The sequence below is a fragment of the Apium graveolens genome, chromosome 1 (assembly GCF_009905375.1).
Source record: "Apium graveolens cultivar Ventura chromosome 1, ASM990537v1, whole genome shotgun sequence".
NCBI lineage: Eukaryota > Viridiplantae > Streptophyta > Magnoliopsida > Apiales > Apiaceae > Apium > Apium graveolens.
In genome coordinates, this window is record NC_133647.1 from 103,089,283 (window position 1) to 103,098,256 (window position 8,974).

Sequence of the window (8,974 nt, forward strand, 5' to 3'; positions counted from 1 at the left end):
TCGGAACCCAAACTTGGTTGGGCCCGGCATACTTGTAGAACTGTCCTTTGTCAGGCAAAACAACATTTTTAATTTTAATTGCCTCAACTTTCTCAATGACTGAACATTTGACCTTGTAAACAGCGTTAACAAATTTCTGTTTAAGCTTAGGCACAAATGTCTCCTTTCTAGCCTTAGAAGGACTAGCAGTCTTAGACCTATCATGTTTCTTGTTATTCACACGCTGACGAGGAGTAGTCTTATCATTAGACACATGCTTACCATTAAAATAAGCATACATCATATTAAAAGCACAAGACATACATTTAGCAACACTACATGCTTTATGAGAGTGATTAACAGCAGGTAATTTATGCATGGTAGACATGGCATTATTGTTATCCAACTCATGTGTGTCTGAGTTAGTCTCAGTTGCTTTGACTGGAACTTTCGACTCACTTGACTTGGAAACAATCTTCTCATAAGCATGATCCTCAGCACGTATTTCTTCTTGAATAACAGAAGAGGTCGCATCAAATGGTTCAGCAATTGATGCTTTATAGAGGGGTTCATCAACACCCTTAAGCACATGTGGTACTTCCCTCCCTTTAGCACAGACATGAGGAGGGGAGTTTATGCCTAATTCTCCAATAGCAACATTGTAATCATAACATATTCCAGATGTTTGATTAACCGCTTGCTTACTGTAGAACTCTTTAGCCTTCGAACAAGAATTGAAGTAGGCTCTAACCTTAGTCTCAAGACCGGTGATCTTGTCTTTGAGAATAGTTTCGAGTTTTCTATAACAGTCAACTCTATTCTCTAGAAAAGATACCTATTCTTTTAATTTGTCTTGATTAATGTGCACAAGTCTTAATTCATTGACCTCTTTCTCAAGGTCTGTGATCTGTAAACTTAACAGTTCATTATCACGACGTGCACAATCTAAGTTACCTCTTAGATGATAAACCATTTCAGCATCAGAAAGTTTTACCTCTATTCTTGACGATGAAGCTTTTCCATCAATAGCCATAAGAGCAAGATTTCCTTCTTCTTCATCTTCACTATCAGTATCATCCCAGCTTCTTCCCTTTGCCAGATATGCCCTTTCAGAGTACTTTCTTACTTGCTTTGGCTTCCTACATTTTGTGGCAAAGTGTCCCAACTCATTGCAGTTATAGCATCTAATGGTGCTCCGATCAACCATCCCTGTTTTGTACCCACCACTGCTGGTGTTAGAGGATGAAGATCCACCTTTCTGGAATTTGTTGTAGTTGGACTTGTACTTAAGCTTGGGATTCCTCCTGAATCTGACATGGGAGAATCTCTTGACAATTTGGGCCATTGATTCATCTTCCAATTGCTCCAGCTCTTCCAAGGAATAAAAATCATCACTTGATTGATTTGTAGTAGGAGGATCATATTCTGCTACTAACTCATTTTCCTCACCCTTGGAAAATCGTACCATTCTTTCTAACTGTTGAGATTGTTGTTGTTGTTGACCTTCAGCTACAAGTGCATTAGATGTGCTGACCATTCTATCCTTCCCGTAGACTTCCTTCTGTTGAATCTGCTCCAACTCATAAGTTTTTAACACTCCATAGAGCCTGTCCAAAGAAATCTCACTCAGATCTCTAGCTTCTCTAATGGCAGTGATTCTATGTTCAAGATGAGCTGGCAGTGTTAAAAGGAACTTTTTGTTGACCTCCCTGATTGAATAATACTTTCCATTGATGTTCAGGTTGTTGATCAACGCATTGTACCTCTCAAACACTTCAGTAATTCCTTCTCCTGGATTTGATTTAAAATGTTCATATTTAGAGGTTAGGATTTCCAACTTGTTCTCCCTAACTTCCTCTGTGCCTTCATTAATTACCTCAATAGTTTCCCACATGTGTTTAGAATTTTTACAGTTCATCACATGTCTGTTCATCAAGGGATCAAGGGAATCAATTAATATTAATTGAAGGCTAGCATCCAAGGAGGCTTCTTTCTTCTCAGCAGGAGTAAAATCTTCGGGCTCTTTTGGATAGGTTCTAGCTTTAGTAGTCACCACACCATCTATTATTACCTCCGGTTCAATAACCATCGGAGTTTTTATACCCTTCTTTAACAAGTTTGAATATTTGGGATTTGCAACTTGTAAAAATAATAGCATCTTCTTCTTCCACATGATATAATTCTCTTTATCAAATTTTGGAATATTAACGGTTCCAACTTTATGTGAAGTCATTATGAATTTTTGAATAAATAAAAATTCAAGGAGTTGAAAAATCACAAAAGTCTAGGATCTTGATTTGTTCGTTAATCAGAAGGCTCTGATACCAATTGTTAGGTCCCAATGTGTTTGTAGAAGGGGGGTTGAATACAAACAGTACCAAATAATCGAATAAATGCGGAATAAAAAATGTGAAACAAAATTCAAATTAAATAAAAATATTATTAAACTTGAAAGGTGTTACAACAACTGTATCGATTACAAGGTATTAATCTCAAATCAATTATCACAAATCTAGAATAAATTCGACATGAACTTTTTCTATTTTTGCAATAATTAGAATCAAATGCTAAACGCGATTTGAGATTAAGTTCTAGGGATTTTGATCCGCTAGATTGTTACACAAGAATAAGATAAATAATTCTAGTAGTTTGGATTTAACATTAACAAACTAGAATTTTGATCTTGATGTAAGCAGAGAAGAAAATAAAATGTTTCAAGGCGGCTGCTTTCTTTTCTTTGTTCTTGAATGTGTTCTGTATGATTGAGATTTTTTTGAGTTGAATGACTTCTGCTTCTATTTATCAACAGCCGAATTAATTGAATTGGAATGACAATCCTTTAAGCTTGTATGACAATCGGTGAGACTATCCTTTTGAGCTAGCAAGACAATCGTTTGAACCAGCATGACTATCGGTAGGACAATCTTTTGAACTGGCATGACTATCGGTAGGACAATCTTTTGAACTGGCATGACAATCGGTATGACAATCCAGATTGTCATGCTAGTTCATTTTCAATTGTCTTGCTGATTTAAGATTGAATTTAATCCAATTAAACTTCTGAAAATTCCTAAAATTAATTCTGAATTAATTAATCAATTAATTTAATTAATCAATAAATTAATCTTTGCAGATATAATTTATTTACTTAATTAAATTATATGACTTAATTAATTAATAGAGAATTAATACTAACCCTGAGCAGCATCCATTCTTCTGAATATCTTCTGAAAATCACTGAGAATTATGAATCAATTCCGCCACTTCAACGTTGACACTCGATGTACTGTCTGGTTCATGAGTGACTAACTTCCGTGACGTTTCTTCATGTCTTGACTTTGACGCTTTGATTTTCTTCAGATTAAATCCTTGTAATTAATGATACTCTGACGAGATCTCTGTCACTTGATTAAATCCACGATCTTGATTTATATCACTGAGGCATGATCAACTTCTTGAACTTCTTCCAGTGAATTACCTCCTCAAGTCTGTAGATGAACCTTGTTTCTGAATCCTTTGACAGATATTACTTTGCGAGATCTCTCTGACGGTCGATCCACTATTTACTTATTACATTCTTATTTGAGTTGAGTTGAATCCTCGAATATACAAATAGGCTATGACATATGACTTACAAGCCATATGTCAGTGGTCAGTGTCTACCTCCCCAGGCTTAAATCCCTTGGATGCATCTGCGGATAGTGGATCTGACATAGGTGCAGATCGACAACTTGTTGACGATGATTCAGATATTACCTGATGAGTCACAAGGAAATATCTTCATAGACATTAGAAGGGAACTTTGATCTTTATGCTAAATTCTTTGGATCATTGTTTACCTTCCCAGAGTTCAAATCTGGAACCCTAAAAGGGAAACTAGCAACTTATAGATTATGACTCAGATTCATCTGACGAGTCTAACAAGGATGGGGATTTGCGAACTCCCATTGCACCACCTGTGACCTCCTTAAGGATGGATAAGGTGATTTTCCTTGTAGGTACAACTGGATTTTGGAGCTATGAGAGGAGTGATACACTTGTGAGAATGACTGTAAACACGAGTGGAGTGAAGAGTGAAACACATGTGAGGTACACGAAACAGTATCACACACTCATAGTGAGGATAAAAGAGAAACACCATATCCCATTCCCTATCCCTAAACATGGTTCTTGATACTTCTATCTCGAATCTGTTTATGATTGGAACCTAACTCTTAGGGACCTAACATTTACAGATTGGATTAGAATACTTTGGGACCTAACAAGTTGGGAGCTAACAATTGGTAACAATTGGTGATCTCATATTTGGGAGGTATAAGGAGTTAGGAAGTTTGGTGAACATGATGATCAACAGTGAAGTCATTCTTGTAGCATTTCAAGGAACATGGTTGATCATACTATGACTTGTTATTTCTTTTCCAACCAAGTGAAATATGAGAACTCCTTCAGACGATAGCATACATTCTTTTTCTAAGGGGGAGATAAAAGCTTAAGTAATAGTTTGGAGGATTCCTCAACTAAGGGGGAGAAATAGGAGGGAGGAGGAATAAGGTAAAGCATATAACCACAACACCATTGTTGTTTGTAACTACGGATCCTATTGTATGGGAGAGGTGGTAAACACGAAGGTGATTTCCTAGTGATCAGAAGAAGTGATTTGGTTCATCATTAGTCTTTATAAGGGGAGAAGTTGTTTTCCAAAAGGGGAGTACCATTAGTTCTTATCTGCGGATCCTATTATACGGGAGAGGTGGTAGACGAAGATGATCTCCTTTAAGCAGTTAATTCTCATAGGGGGAAGCAAGAGAGATATGCGCTTCTCAACAGGAAATGTGGTTGTACAAAAGAAGCTGCTGATGATTACTTCAAGACTGAGAAGTATTATCTGGCAGAGATTTGAAGAACCAGGGAAATGGAGATGAAACTACTTGAAGATCAATTCAGTGCTAGAGGAACAAGCATCTTTCATTTCAGTTACTCAAGAAATCTGGAAATGCGGTATTTTATCCAGAATACCAGTAGCATTATTTACAAGTCCTGGCACTTTACTTTTCTAAGTTGTAGTTGAGTTATCCTCTCTATTTAATTTGTTTGTTAGGTTTAACAATCAAATAGGAGGAGATTGTTGGTGAGACTACGTACCTGTATGAACAGTTATGTGATAACTCAACACGAGAACAACACTAGAACATGACAGGTTAATAATACTACGACTACACAAGAAATCAGGAAGAAATGAAGACAAGGCAAATATAAAGAATCAAAAGATTAGAATAAAGCTTGAAGTCTGTTTACAGGTCACTGAAAGAAGCTCATAAATATGTTCATGCCTCAGTGAAGAATAAAGGTTAAAGACTTTCAAGGTTTCATAAATGTTGAAGATTCAGTGTATAAGTCCTACCAGAAGATTTTAGTATATTGACATTGATTGAAGATAGACAGTGTTTGAAGCATAGGAATCTGAAGAATTGAAGATAATGTATAGGCAGAGGTTAAAGAAGACAATCGCAGTCTTGAAGTTATACTCACTGATAGGAGTTCATTTATATGTTCAAGCGTCGGTAAAGAACAGTGAATGAAGTATTCAAGATTGTAGTAGCAATGAAGACGTTGTCTAAAGTACTGATAAGTGGATTTTATATCCACTTGGAACGCTTCATTATAAACTTAAATTGGTATTTTGGACTCAAGTTGTTGGTATTTTGATGTGTTTTTGTGTTATTGTATTTCAGGTATCAGTTAAATGAAAAAAGGAGCTTTTAAAGGAAATATGATGAAACGTGATCATATTTGGAAGACAAGGCCATTGTCAAGTTGTAGAGAATCTCGTTAGTTTCGTGTGGGCAGTTGAATTGCCTAATTCTGACGAGTAGAACTCAAGTTATGGCCAAAATAAGATTCATCAGAATTTTTCTACACAGGCTGCAGGCGCCCGCCTGCTGGTGGAGGCGCCCGCCTGGAGAGTGGAGGCGGCCGCCTGATGCGCGGCTGATTCGCTGATTTCGCTGAAAAACCCTATTTGAGTGGAATTTGATGATTTTAAGGGTCCAGGTCCACTAGGGGTGTATATATACTTTAAAAAAGGGGTTTTCATCAGCCGGGAAGATTGGGATATCAAGGAGAAGACCTAGAAGCACGGAACAACTCCGAAAAAGAAGATCTTGTTTTCAACTTGTGATTCTTTGAATTAGTTGTAACTTTGGATACTCGTTTTCGTTCTTGTTGAACCTAGATCTCGTTTATTCATACTTTAATTATTATTCAGTTTATTAAGACCTTGTTTTATACCATGCTTTCATTGGAACCCATGGTGACGATGAGTTCGATTATGAACTAATCGTTGTCATGGGGTTCTAGCGAATTGACTTATGTATTTCAATAGTTAATTGTTTTGATATCTTGGTGTGTGGTGATTGACTGATATCCTAGTATGGGATGTACTTATTCGTCTTATGTGCGTAGCTAACATGTAAGATAGCGTGTTAATCTCTATTGAAGCGACAGTGAATATAGAGGTTTAGAACTTGCCATGCTAGCATAGGTTCATGTATTTGTTATGCATGATTCGTAGGTAATTTTAACCATCTTACTTGCCCATGTAATCACGATAGATAACTTGCGCATTAAACCATTATGTTTTCAATTCTTATAGACATATAAGGACTAAGCATAATTGGTGTCTATTCAACTTCTATCTCTTTTGTGGATGCTTGGTAGTAGGGTATTCGTACAACGAAAGTTGGCGTTTACTAGTTTCGTGTTATCTGATTAGTGTCGTCATCACCATTACATGCTAAGTTTAAGGACAATAAGGCTATTGAATGAAGTATTTAATGAAGTTAGAATCTCATGTTTGTCATATATATTAATTCAACCATTCTTGTTCTCTTAGCTATAATTGTTAATTTAATCAAGCCCAAATTGTTATTTGTCTTAGCATTGAGCGATAACCATACATTGTTGCATAGGTGCATAAATTGAACTTAACCTAAACCAGTCTCTGTGGGAACGAATCTGATTTATATCTTATACTACTTGCGAACGCGTATACTTGCGTGAATTTTAGCGCGTGTTTTCTCCCTAACAAGTTTTTGGCGCCGATGCCGGGGACTCGGTGTTAATTTTTAGTTTATGTGCTTATCATCAGTGGTCGTTAAAGTTCAGTGACTCGGATTCTTTTACTTTCACGGTTTATTTGTTTGTGCTTCAGGTACTCATTACAATGGGAGATCCAGCAGCACGAACGAGAGCCTTGATGGATTTTTCTCAACCCAAGATCAATGACATTCAATCTAGCATTGTCAGGCCAGCTATCACAGCTAATAACTTTGAGATCAATCCTGGCATAATTCAATGGGTACAGAATTCAGTCCAGTTTGGGGGTTCTCCAACGGAAGATCCCAATACACACATTAGGGATTTCATAGAGATCTGCGACAACTTCAGGTTTAATGGTGTTTCTGAAGATGCTATTAAGCTGAGACTTTTCCCATTCTCTCTGAGGGACAAGGCTAAGAGCTGGTTACACTCTCTACCAGCTGGTTCGATTGCTACTTGGGAAGATCTTGCTCAAAAGTTTCTCACTAAATTCTTCCATATGGCGAAGACAGCTGCATTCAGAAATGCTATTACTCAATTTGCGCAGTAAAAGGGAGAATCTTTGTGTGAAGCTTGGGAGCGCTACAAGGGGATGCTTAGGAAGTGTCCCCATCATGGAATGTCTGATTGGATGATCATCAATTGCTTCTATAACGGGTTGGGAGCACAGTCAAGACCCATGGTCGACGCAACATCAGGTGGAGAATTATGGGCAAAAATCTATGAGGAAGCTTATGATCTAATTAAACTGATGGTTGCTAATAAATATCAGTATCCAACCCAAAGATTACCACATGGAAAGGTAGCAGGAGTTCTTGAAGTGGATACAGCTACGGCTATCACTGCTCAACTAAAGGCGTTATCTATGAAGATCGATTCTCTGGCTAACTATGGTGTGAATCAGATAACCAGTGTTTGTGAGATGTGTGCAGGTTCACATGAGACGGATCAATGCACTATATCTAGTAAATCAGCTCAGTTTGTGAGCAACTTTCAGAGATTGCAGCAACCAGTTCCAGACACTTATCATCCTGACAACTGGAATCATCCTAACTTCAGCTGGAGCAACAATCAGAATGCGATGCAATAGCCTTATCAGCAGTTTGGATCCAATCAATTCAATCCTCCTGGTTTTCAGCAACAGTATACACCAATACAACAATTCCAACTTCAACACTACCTGCATGGAAGTGTCGGTCAATCTGCTAATGAACAATATGAATTGGAGGAGTTGATGCTTATGTGCAAAACTCAAGCTCTTATATGCGAAATCTAGGTTGTTTCCATCAAGACTCTAGAGAACCAAATAGGGAAAATTGCTAACGCCTTATTGAATCGACCACCAGGAACGCTTCCTAGTGATACAGAAGCCAATCCAGGCAAGAGGGAAGTTGAAGAATAGGTGAACGCCATCACCTTGAGGTCTGTAAAGTTTGCAAGCCCCCAAATTCAGCAAGACGGAGAGCCTGAAAAATCTCAAGTTTCAGAAAATGCAGTTGTGGCTGAAGAAGAAGTGCAGAAGGAAGTAGAGGTGGAACCAAGGAAGACTACTATGGAACACACTCCTCCTGAGGGTAATACAGGGGAGAAACAGATATATCCTCCACCTCCTTTTCCTAAGAGGCTGCAGAAGAAAAAGCTGGATAAGCAGTTTGAGAAGTTTTTGGAGCTGTTCAAGAAACTTCATATCAACATACCTTTCGCTGAAGCTCTTGAACATATGCCTAGCTATACGAGGTTTATGAAAGGTATTCTCTCTCAGAAAGTGAAGCTTGATGACTTAGAGACCGTTGCTCTTACGGAGGAATGCAGTGTTGTGCTGCAACAGAAGTTGCCTCCGAAGCTTAAAGATCCTGGAAGCTTCACTATTCCTTGCACCATCAGAAACTTGTCGTTC

The 8,974-nt window shown here is 37.8% G+C and overlaps 1 non-coding gene across 1 annotated transcript; it reads right to left on the bottom strand.

Moving 5' to 3' along the window:
- Positions 1 to 7,591: 7,591 nt before the first annotated feature.
- LOC141682431 (small nucleolar RNA R71) lies at positions 7,592 to 7,698 on the bottom strand. Its single transcript, XR_012559782.1, has one exon. It is a non-coding gene; the product is annotated as a small nucleolar RNA R71 (small nucleolar RNA).
- Between the last annotated feature and the right edge of the window lie 1,276 nt (positions 7,699 to 8,974).